Here is a 13,358-nt window from a genome sequence, read left to right on the forward strand (position 1 = left end):
ACTATATATACGTCTGTGTGTGTATGTATGTATGTATTTATATATCTGAAGTAGGGTTAAAATAGGCACAAAGAACAGTTTTTGTTTTGCAACCTTTTACGTTCTTGTATTCTACCGTAAAACAAATCAAGTATAATTAATGATTTATATGTTTTAATCTAAAATGTAAATTAAGATGTTATAAACAACTTAGATCAAATGACTTCTTTCCATCTTAATACTATATTAAAAATAATTAGAGAGTGTCAGCACGGTGTCATAGATAAGACACTTGACCTTGAGAGTTTGTAAGACATAGGTTCAAGTTCCACCTATGATACATGTTAGCAGTGGCAACCTGCTCAAATCACTTAACTTCATAGTGGCCCAGACAATTTTCTAAGAGTATAAATCATAGAGAAGGTATCTGTATAGTTGAGAGTCCTTCAGCCATAGCTCCCTACCCTGATGAAATAATATTTCCAATATTTTAATTGTTTTTTCTTTTCTTTCCTCTTTTTTCTCTTTTCTCTCACTCTTCCTTTTCTTCATTCCTTCTTCCTTTCTTTCATTTCTTCTTTCTTTCTTTCCTTCCTTCTTTCCTCTGTAACTCCCTGCTTCTTTACCAATAAAGAGGGATTTTTAATGGCTGTGATGTTCAGAAAATAGTATAGCTTTTAAGAAAGCATTCTTTATCAATCAACTTTGCTGTTCAGTGTTTTAGTCATGTCCAAATCTTCGTGATGCCATTTGTGGTTGACAAAGGTACCGGAGTAATTTGCTGTTTCCTTCTCCAGTTCATTTTACAGTTGGGGAAACTGAGGCAAACAGTGTTGAGTGACTTGTCTAGGGTCACACAGCTATTAAATATCTGAGGCCAGATTTGAACTCGTGAAGATGAGTCTTCCTGACTCCAGGCCTGGTACTCAAGCTACTTGTCATACCTAGCTATCCAACACAGTGCTTGACACCTAGCAAATATTTATGTTGTTATTAATGTGTAGTGTCCATTCTCTCTGGCCCACAAAGGAGAATTTCCTCATTCTTTTCTTTTTGGAGTGAGTGGAGGAATGAAGAAGGAAGGTGATATTCTTAGAGATGACCGTCCTCAGGAAAAGAAACAACAGGCCAAGAACACACAGTGCAGCACTGGGCTCAATTGTTAATGACCACTTCCCATACTCAGTAAAAGCATAACACAAAGTTAGTTATCTTCCCACTTGTTGGTAATTTTTGTTGGACTTGTCAAGCTTGGCAGTCTGAGATCTAGAGTCAGTCAGTCAGTCAATAAGTCATTACTGAGTGCCTACTATGTGCCAGGTATTGTACTAAACGCCGGGTGGAGGAACAAGTCTGAATACAGATGTTTAGAAATAATTTTGTAATTAAAGTGGGAGTGACCCTTGAATTGTGAGTTGCCTGTGGAGAGTAAGCTTTTCAGCAAAGTAAAGATAGGGATCCCGATGGTGTGTGTAACATACTAAGATATGCAGATACAGTGTGTATATGGGTTCATACATATATATATATATATATATATATATATATATAGTGTATATATATATACACATATCATATGCAGTATGTATATATATACATATTATATGTCTATATAATATGTATGAATTTGTTTGTTTATTCTACATACAGGATCATGAACTTAAAGCTGGAAAGGAAATTTAGAGACAAATTCAACTTCCTCACTTTACTAGGGAGATAACTGAGTCACAGAGAACTTTAATTAACTTGCCTAAGATCATAGAACTAGTGCCTAAGGTGGGATTTGAACCCAGGTCCCACCTACTCCAAATCCAGTGCCCTGTCCACTATACTTCAGTGCCTTTCTTATGACAGAATGTTGTCTCTCTTCCTAGAATGCACGGTATTTGAGAGTATGTATTATTTATTTATTTTTTTTGTCTTTGTATCCCTAGCAGTTAGCATAGTTCTTGGCACAGGATAAATACTTAATAAGAACTTGTTGACTGATTGATTAATTGCAGGAATAGTTGTATGTTCCAGGTTCCTAGTACCAATGTCCACAGATTGGTATCAGTATTTGTGGAGCTATAATGACAACTGGATGATAAATGCTAAATCAGATTGGCACAGTTTTGAATTCCCAGGAGTATCTGTTGGAGAAAAGTGAGAGCCTGGGGAGCTTTAAGCAGATCCAGAGCCAAGGCATGAGTGTATTGTGTGAATGAGTCCATGAACACATGCTAGATCTGACAACCAGGGCAGATTATAGCACTGGACTACCTTGTTTTTCCTAGACAATACACCTCCCCAATCCTATAATTTTTTAACCTTCCCTGTCACACTCTTTCTTCTTCTCCTACTGGAATCTTGGACTATTTTATTTTCTATTTTTTTGGCAATTATGTAAGAGTCTCATATTAGACATTTTATACTAGAAGATATGAATAAAAGAAACAAATGAAAGTGAAAAAAGTAGCATTCTTCAGTTTGTATTCTGTCAATATCAGTTCTTTCTCTGAAGACAGATACTATGTTTCAACATTAGTCCTTTGGATCATTGTATTGCTGAGAGTAGCTAAGTCATTCACAGTTCTTCATCAAACAATATTACTGTTGCTGTGTACAAGGTTCTCCTAGCTCTATTCATTTTACTATGTATCAGTTCATATAACTCTTTCCAGGTTTTTCTGAAATCATACTGCTTGTCATTTATTATAGAACAATAGTATTCCATTACAATCACATACTACAGATCGTTTAACCATTTCCCAGTTGATGGATGTTTCCTTGATGTCTAATTCTTTGCCACAACAAAAAGAGTTGCTGCAAATATTTTTGTACAAATTTGACTTTTCCCTTTTAGGGAGATGTTTTTGGGATATAGATCTAGTGGTGGTATTGCTGAATCAAAGGGTATAGGCAGATAGATAGCCCTTTGGACATAATTCCAAATTGCTCTCCAGAAAGTTTGGGTCAGTTCACAATTCCAACAGTGCCCAGTTTTCCCACATCCCCTCCAGCACTCAACATTTTCCTTTTTTGTCATATTGGCTACTTTAATAGGTGTGAGGTAGTACTTCAGAGTTGTTTTAATTTGCATTTCTCTGATCAATAGTCATTTAGAGCATTTTTTTATTTGTTGATAGATATTGATTTCTTTGTTTGAAAACTGCCTGTTTATATCCTTTGACCATTTATCAATTGAAGAATGATTTGTGCCTTTACAAATTTGACAAAGTTCTCTCTGTATTTGTGAAATGAAGCCTTTATCATAGATACCTGTTGCAAATATTTTCTCCTTGTTTTCTACTTTCCTTGTAATTTTGGTTGTGTTGGTTTTATTTTGCACAATCTTTTAAATTTTATATCATCAAAATTATCTGTTCTACATTTTGCAATGGACTCTTTATCATCTTTGGTCCTATATCTTTCTTTATCCATAAATCTGACAGATAAGCTATTCCCTGCTCTCTTTATTTGCTTATGGTTACCACCCTTTATATGTAAATCGTGTTTCTGCCATACTGTTTTCTAGTGTTCCTGGAAGTTTTTGTCAAATGATGAATTTTTGTTCCAAAAGTTTGCATCTTTGGGTTATTCATATACTAGATTATTATGATCATTTACAAAAATGCAATTTTTGCCTGATCCATTCCACTGATGCACCACTCTATTTCTTAGCTAGTATCAGATTGTTTTAAGAACTACTGCCTTATAATATAGTTTTCAATCTGGTACAGCTAGACCACCTTCTTTCACATTTTTTTCATTGATTCCCTTTATATTTCTGAGCTTTTGTTCTTCCAGATGAATTCTGTAATTTTTTTCTATATTATTTTCTATAAAATAATTTTGACAGTTTGATTGATATGGCACTGAATAAATAGGTTAATTTAGGTAGAATTGTCATTTTTATTACATTGGCTCAACCTACCCATGAGCAATTGATATTTTTCCAGTTGTTTAGATCAGATTTTATTTGGATGAAAAGTGTTTTATAGTTGTGTTCATATAGTTTCTGGTTTGTCTTGGCAGGTACCCTATCATATTCTTGATTCATATGCTTATAATTAGTTATGTGGAAGTTCCTTGAAAGTAAGTACTTTCATTATTTTTATTTGTATTTCTAGCACTTAGTGCAGTATCTCACACATAATAGGCACTTAAAATGTTTGTTGATTGATGTAAAAAAACAGACCTATTTAGTCTTCTCTCCTATCCTGTCCTAGTACAATTGGTTTTTTGAACTCCAGCGGTACTTTGAATTTATCTCTATTAAATTTCAGCTGATTAGATTCAGCCTACCATTCTAGATTGGGAAGATAATTTTAACTATCTATCTCCATTTTTTCATTTGTATAATTTTTGTGACTTCCCTTAAAACACCTGTTGTGTTATAAGACTTTAAGTCATAGGATCATGTCTACTCATTTTAAAGATAAGGAAACTCAGGTCCAGAGAAATTAATTAAGTGACTTGCCCAAGGTTACACAGGTAACAAGTAGAATTCTGAACTGGGATTTGAACTCTAAATCTCGTGCCAGTGGTCTCCAGTCTTACTCAGATTTGCCTTAGTCATCTACACCTCATCCAGTTTAAGTCCTTGGCTACCATAATGGAAACTGCTTCCTGACTCTCCGTACTCTCTCCACCACTGTGGAAGTTTAAAGCATAATTGCATTTGTTCATTTAAATTTGCAACAACTCATTTTTTGACTAGTAATTTTTGTTTCATTGATTAATGAGAGGGTCAAAAGTTTTGGCCATGACCAAAATCTACGTCTAGATTTTCAAAGGCAATTTCTCATTCAGGCCAGAAACAAGTAGTACCCTAAAGAGCAAAAGCCACTGTTTATATAAACTGGATTCAATATGGCACCAAAACGTCAAGGAAGTCCTGGAAACAAAATCTAAAAGGCAAATAAAGAATGTCAAATAACTGTGGTTTAGGGTCATTGCTCATTTAGTAATAATGTACTGATGCCCTAAGGAAATAAAAATTAAGAAAACTTCTTTTTGCCAAAACACAAAGTGGAAATTTAATAAAAATAAATTTGCCATGTGTTCCAAAATGGAAGCAAATGCTTGGGTATAACTGAGAGCAAGGAAGTGTTTAATGTGCATGGCCTACCTCTTAATGAAATTGTAGGAAGGAAAGTGCTTTTTAGGTATTTTCTCAAATTAGAACATTTAGAAATGTCACTTTTGGTTTTAAACTATTCCATTATAGTCTCTAAAACCTGAAGACTTTGCCATGTATGTCAACTAGACAATATCTGTTTACTGGGTCTCATGGTTTGTGTTTTGCTGGTAGAGGTCTGCACAGGTTGATAATAATAGATGATATTTATAAATTAGAGTTTGCAAAAAATTTTACACATATTTTCTCATTTGCTCTTTGCAACAACTCTGTGATATAGATACTACTCTCTCCATTTTACAGATGAGAAAACAGGTTGAGAGGTTAAGTGAATTGCCTAGGGTCAAATAGTTAATAAGTGTTTGAAGCAGGATTTGAACTAGGGTCTTCCTGACTAGAAGTCCAGAGTTCAATCACTGTGCCATATAATTTAAAAAATCTGAAGGAAGATGTTATTTGCATCCAGAGAAAGAAATTGATGAATAGAAGTACATATAAAATGATTGTACACACACTCACATACACACACACACACACACACACATTTGTGTCTAATGATAGCCATCTCTAGGTGGAGGAAGAGAAAAAATTTGCTTAATAACTTTATTATACATTTAAAAGGGAAAACAATTTGTACATAACAGATTTGCAGTTTTAGGTGGGGTCATCTTTTTTTTTTTTATTATAAAAAAAAATATCTGAGGACCAGAAATCCACACTCACTGTGGTATAAATGTCTGATAAAGTGTTATCCTTTTTAGGATATTTACCATTTCAACTCGCCAGTAAAGTCTGTGGCTAAGCAGGACTTCTTAACTTGGATTCTGTGAATTTTGGGAAAAAAATATTTTGATAACTATTTCAATATAATTGATTTTCTTTGAATCACATGTAGTTTTCCTGTACATTTACAAATATTATTCTGAGAAAGAGATTTTAGGCTTCATTAGACAGCCAAAAGAGTCAATGACACAGAGAAGGATAAAAACTTCTAGCAAAAGCAATTAATAATTAAAACAGTAGAAATCCAGGTGTGAGTGGATGGGCTGTCACTGGTGGACCCCAGAGTTCTGACTGGTATCCCTAAGAACATACCTTTTTTGACTTCTTTGTCTATTTATGAGGTCAATCCTACTCATTTTTGTCCTTGGGGCCACTCTCCCTCAAGTTTCCACTCCTTACTTTGAAGTGCCATATGAACATGCTATACTGCTACTGGTGCAATTATTTGAATGGGAAGTGTATATTAAGGGCAAAGGGTAGTCAATGGAGATATTTGAATGGAATGTATACCTGGATTTTAAAGTTGTATTTCCATTAAACACGTGGCGAACATACACATACCTTGTAATAGTATATTAATCTATATCCCATGCTTCTACCTGGAAAAATATTTGTCTCAAATGTACTTGATGTAATTGGTGACGATTCTTGCTCAATTATTAATCCAAGCCTTCATTTTTTCATGTCTGGGTGAACCAGATTTCTGGGTTTTACACACAGTTGCCCAAATAACAATGCCCATTCTCTTATCTTCTTTACTGCCAGGTGGTTTTGAGTGGAATAACTTTTGAGCACAGAAGCATGTCAGAAGGAGGAGGAGGGGAAAAATGCTCCTAAGACTCTGTGCTTATTGGTAACCTAAATATTGAGAAACTGATTAACTACACAGTTCTAAACATAGATGAGTTTGGTAGAACTAATCATGTTTTGTCAGATTAATATCCCCTGAAAGAGTTCGCTCAGATGTAGATGCTTACCACTTAATCTGATTAATGTAAGACTTTGACTACATCTACATAGAGATGGAAATTGAAAATTCAGGCAAACATCTGGATGGTTTGTCTAGGTATTGCTAAATGGCAAAACTGTTGTCAATATAGAGACATGAAATATTTCATTTTCCTCTGGTTATTGAGTATTATGGTTAGGCAGCCTGTGCTTCTACCTTACCATGAAGTGTTCCATAAGAGTTTTTATTATTTGCATGTCTTAAGCTACATGCATATGTTGGATATTTGTGATGATTAACCTTCTTTCATCTCACAGCTCCAGAATATCACAGGAACTTTGGAAATGTTATTCTGCTTCTGGACTACCCACTTTCTTTCCTTAGCCCTTTGAAATTTGGAGTTTCACTTCCACAATATCCATTCTCTTTCCTTAATCCTTTATGCATTGGGGTTCTACTTCTGTACTATTCACCATCTCCCTTTAACTCCTCGTTTGCTTGGGCATATTATAATACCTCTAATAGTTCTGAACTCAGTTCTCTCTCTGTTCCATATCCATTTAGGACATCAGTGCAGCTTTCTCATCAATCTTTCTGCCTCTAGGCACTTCACTCCAATTTATCTTTTCTACCACTGCCAGAATAATCATCATTATAGTAGGCAGGTGTATTTTTGTGGGGCAGGGTACATTGAAACTCTGGTAGATTTTTTAATAAACTCTACAAGGCACCCTATATAGGGGTCACAACCTAAATCCCTCCACAGGGTGCCACTGTTCTATTTTTTAGTACCTCCCCAAGGCATTTCTGTGGAGGAACCTGGCTATGGTTTATTCCCTGGTCATCTTTTCATCAGCTTTTCCACTTTGTGCATCCCTTTTCATCTTACCCTTTCCAGTTCTGGATCCATAATCAAATCAATCCTGTCATTTCTCCTGGATAGGATGTGTCCATCTACTTCCCTTTGGCTGTACTCACTCACCCACTAACTTTTAAAATCAAAATATATCATTTTCTGGCTTGTATTTGCTTGCATGTACTCTCTTCCCGTATTAGAATGCCCTTCTCCAGGGCAGAGACTATCTTTGTTTTTGTTTTACTAGATCAGAGCTTGGAACTTAGTAAACATTTATTTATTTTTTTTGTTCATTCTGAAATAACCAGAAAGGTAAAAACATGGCTTCTTTAAGGACTGAAGTTCATGTAGGTATAGTTAGGCTACTTCTCAAAAAATCTTCAATGACTGTTTTTCACAGAATAAAGTTTTACTAATTTTGCCTGGTATTTAAGGCCTTTGACCTTTTGGTATCACCCTACCTTTCCAGTCTTATGCTATATTCCTCCACTCTCTAGATTTTCCACTCCAATTAAAGTGTCCATTTAAGTTTCCTGAACATACCTTACCGTCTCCCATCATGTTGAATCCAACAAACCTTTCTTAAGGACTTATTTTTTATAAGGCATTGTATTAGGTGCTGATGATAAAGAGACAAAACCTAGACATTCCCTGACCTCCAAGAGGCTAGATTCTGCTGTGGAAACACCAGGTTCATAGACTCTTCTGTCCTCTGATTGACAGGCTGGAGGTGGGGTACCAAGCTCCTCCCCACACCTTTCTTTATAGAGGGCAGAAACTGAACTCTCAGTTCACTCCATTCTCTCCCATGCTCTTTCTGGTGCTGAACAAGATGCACCCCACCCCACCCCACTCTGCCCCTCTGTTCCCTCCCCACCACTTTCCTGCGTCCTTTTATGTAAGATTGTAAGGTCCTTGGTCCTTGAAGGTAGACACTGTCTTTGTTTTTTTATTATTATTATTTCTAACCTCATATTGCCTGGCACACAGTAGGCATTTAACAAATATTTATCGAATTGAATTATTTAATTAAAAAGCTAAAATATTACCACAATCCCTGCCTTGAGCTTTTTTCTTCACTCTACTAAAGAGTGGTATAGTTGATAGAACAAAGGGCTTGAAATCAGTCAGAGTTTGGTTCAAATTCTTCCTCATACATTTAGACTTTGTGTGCACAGGTGGATCAGCCTTAACACTTTCCCCCCTTACCCATTCTACCACAGGCAGGGCTGTCTCATTATTTGTGTTTGTGCAGAGGCACGACAAACTGTGTGACCTTGGGCAAGCCTTGTATGTCCCTCCGGCTTAATTGCTTCCTCTCTATAGTGAGGGGGTTAAAGTTTAGAGCCCTTCCAGGCCAACCATGTAATGATTTTTTTGGACCTAGGTTGAGGGAAGATGACATTGCTTTACCATAAACCTTTCCTTTTCTCGCACCTTTGCTGTAATCAACAGGCTAGGACTGCCAGACTTGCCACATTTTGGAGAAATGGTTTTGACCAATGGACTTTCAGAGCCCAGAAACTAGCTCTTTGGTGTTCTGCTTCACTTTATCATGAGCTGCCTAAACTTGGAGGCTTTCAGGGACATGCATTCACTTTAGATATGTATAAACCTAATGTCTAATCACCTATGAAAATATGTATCAGTTTACATTAGAACATAAAACTTCCAAGACAAAAATCAGTAGACATCAAAATCTCCTAAAACCTTGTGGAAGAGTTAAATACCCACAAGTAATTTTGTCCCATAGTTGTTCATGACCTTCCCTTACTCCATATTTGGCATCAAATGGAATATTTGATCTTTTCCTTTTTTTTCCCAGCCAGGAAATTTGCCTCATGCATTTTAAGCAGCCTAATCCTCAGAACTATTAGTGAGTCTCCAGTACATGTAAAAGTAATTCAGATAAGGTTGAGATTTGTTAGCACAATAATGAGGTAATAGTTTGTCTAATTTAATCTTGACATAGTGATATGTGATACTTGAATAATACACTAAGGTGACCTTAAAGGTTAATGACGATATTGCTCAACTGAAGACAGGCTTGTCTAGACCCTGTTTCAGTCATTCTCACATCTTTTTTTTTTTTTTTTAATAATTAGGTTACTTGAACAATGACAAAGCTATGGCATACTATTTTCTAGAATTGCAGACTCAGGCAAATTGGTTCCAAAAGATGCAGAATTTGACAATCCATTCTTTAGAACCTCGCTATCCTGTCAGTAGAAAAAAAAAAGAATGCTCAGACTGTTTCTCTGTAGGTACAGAAAAGCACTAAATTAGTCAAGATACCACTGGGGGTTGTCTCTGACTTTCTTAACCATTCTGATGTAGTATTTTTAAATCATTGTCAAGTTTTCCATTATTTTCCAGAGAGTCCACACATTCAGGTGAATCCAACTTGGTTTGGTTGAGAAAAAAATAATGAAATCAAAAGAGACATATAGATTTGGAATCAGAAAATCTTGACTTCAGATTTGGGTTTTGAAAAAATATTTTTAAAAACTGCAGCTATGCTACAGCCCAGAATTTTCAGTTAGAATCAAAATATCTGAGCTCAAATGCTGCTTCAGCTCTTTACCACCTTGGTCATTATTACCAAGTTATTGAGACTTCAGTTTCCTCCTCTGTAAAATGTGTAGGTTGGACTAAAAGGTTTATTAGATACTTATTCACTCTAAATCTATGATCCTGTGAAGAGGTTAGACTAGATAAGTTCTTAAGGTCCCTTCCAAGATCCAAAATTCCATGTTTCTAGACCTTTTCATTTTGTGTGGTTGTTATTCGACCCTTTCTTTAGCTGTGTGTATAAAGACCTCCAGCCAATTGCTTCATGTTTCATCTTCAACTTTTGGCCACTTGGTTACCACTGTGAGCTGCAACCAGCAGAAAAAGGAAAGACTCCTCCACTCTGTTTCTTTTTATCTTTGACTACAGTAAAAACATTGTGATATGGGATAAATGGGTGCTGTCACCTGAAAAAACTCTCTCAAAGAAGAGGTCAAATTGTTGCAAATAATGAGAGATCACATATTATGAAACCTTGTTACAATGGGGCATCTTACTACACTGGTTTGGTTATGGTGCAGATCAGGTACTGTCCCCATAAATTAATTAAGTGCATTCTATTTTGGCGTTACAAAATAGAGCTTATAAAGTGAATGTACTGATACAAGTTTCATAATGTGGTTCCATTTCTTTCAAACCACTGAATGAAGTTAATGTTAGCATAGATATATTTCCCCATTTCATTTTTTCCTCTCTTAAACTCTTTCAAACAATTCTGTAATCACATGCATAATGAAATCTTGAATTGTCCCACAACGGTCTTGGTCAGGGTGCTTCTGAATGGCTGAGTTTGACTCTGTGAGACATAATTTAGGAGTGACATCGACAAACTGCAGTATGACCAAAAGAGAACCATTAAGATGGTGAAGGGATTGGAAAACGTAGCATAAGGAGATCTAGTTAGAGGAATTGGAGAGATTTATTCTGGAGAAAAAAAGATTTGAGAAGGACAGGACTTGATTTCTTTACTTTTCTGAAGAGTCTTCAGGAGGAAAGGGGGTGAGGTTGTTTAGCCTGTCCCTAAATAAAGAACTTTGACCATTGGGTAGAATGTAAAGAAGAAGTAGATTTAAGGCATGTTTAACTGAAATAAGGGCAGCTAGGTAGGGCAGAGGATAGAGTGCTGGACCTGGAGTCTTTCTGAATTAATATCTGGACTCAGACACTAGCTATGTGATTCTCGACAAGTCACTTAACTCTGTTTGCCTCAGTTTCCTCATCTGTAAAATGAAATGAAGAGGAAATGGCAAACCACTCAGTATCTGCCAAGAAAACCCAAAAAGAGGTCATGAAGAGTCAGACATGACTGAAAAAGACTGAATAACTGAAACCAATTTAAATAAACATGTCCCAAAATGAAATGAATGGGCCCCTAGGTAACAAGTTTCTTGTCACCAGAAATCTTGAAGCAGAGGTTGAAAATTTAGTTGTCAGGGATATTGTAGAGAAGCGTCATGCTCCAGGTAGGGGTTGGACTAAATGCTCTTTGGGAACCCTTCCAACTTTATAATATCCTCATTTTATTTATATATTGCTTGTCAGGGCTCTAGTACTGTCCATTACTTCGTAGCTACGAGGTGGCACTTGGAAGATTCCTTGGACTTGGAGGCAGAAAGAACTAAATTTGAATCCTTCCCCAGAGACTTATTAATCCCCAGGCAAGTCATTCCTTCAACTTCGATTTCCTCAAATATAAAGTGGAAATAACGATAGCACCTACTTCACAGAGCAGTTGCAAGGATTTAATGAGTTGACATATGTAAAGCACTTTTTACACATTAAAGTGCTGTTGCAAACTGAATATGACCAAATTGACCTTCTTATCTTCATGAAATCTTTATTTACTCCACTCTACTCCTTGAACTCATCTACCTTGTTTATAAGCATTTAAACATTTTTTTTTCCAACCCTTTATTGTAATCATCATCAAAGCCTATTGTTTTATGGGAAGATATAGTTTATCTAGAACTATCTTTTCTTTCAAGTCACTGGATTGCATCATCTAAATTATATTTAAGAACTACTCTATTTGTTTTGGTAATACCAAAACATCTGATTGGAAAGTGAAACATTTCATTTAAATTGTCATGTGATATGCTTCAAAGGAAAACAAAACAAGATACCCTCATTATTTTCATAGGTTCAACCTTTTAGAAATTTAATTTAGTTAAGCCAGTTTTGATAGATAGATAACTACCAGTACCAATGCAATGAAAATGGTATGAATTGCGAAACATCATTAAATTAAAGTTTGATCATTTTAGGGGGAGGATAAGTGTTAGTAGGACTCTCATTTTTTTGGTATGGGGGCAATCTCACCATGGAATCTCCCTTCACTGATGGCAGTCATTCACTCATCTATTAACTTATAGTGTTACCAAGTTATCTGGGGAGCTGAGAAGTTAATTAACTTGTTTAGGATCTCAGCACTAGTATGTGTTAGTGGTAGGGTTTTTACTTAGGTCTTCCTGGCAGGGCATCCTATCCTTTACCCCACAAGGATCTGCATACACTTCATCATGATTGCTATTAAATGGTATTTTTGCATGGGCAGTGCAGAAACTAGAAACAAGGTAGACTGGCATGTTTTTTCTTTGCAATTCGAAACACAAAAGACAAATTGCTGTTGGTTGTTCATCCTTTTCCAAAATTCTCTGCCCAGTTATTTCTTTGTTAATTTTAGCAATAATAGTGATAATATTGCTTTATTTGTATTATTTTATTTTAGAACTTGTCTTTAAAACTTGGACAAGAGTTTAAGGAAAGTCTCAGGTATTCAGAGACATCCCCTGATACAGCAATTAAGATCTGGCAGGTAGTTAAACTGAAAGGAAACAGGTTTAAGATTTGACCAAAAACATTTCACTGGGTATAAAACTACATTTCCTCTGAACTGACTGACTTTGAAAGGAGCTCACAGAGGTGAGGGAATTTGTAACAGACTATGATCAAAAGCAAAATGGTAAGGAGAGGGAAAGCAATTACATGGCAAGCCTATTAATTGGCTAGCTTATCTGTTCAGTGAGTTTGGAATTTGCAAGACCCAGCATTGTGAATTAAAGTCCAGGGGTTTGTATTGTTTGAAAATAGCTAGCTGT

This window comes from Notamacropus eugenii, chromosome 6, assembly GCF_028372415.1.
Source record: "Notamacropus eugenii isolate mMacEug1 chromosome 6, mMacEug1.pri_v2, whole genome shotgun sequence".
NCBI lineage: Eukaryota > Metazoa > Chordata > Mammalia > Diprotodontia > Macropodidae > Notamacropus > Notamacropus eugenii.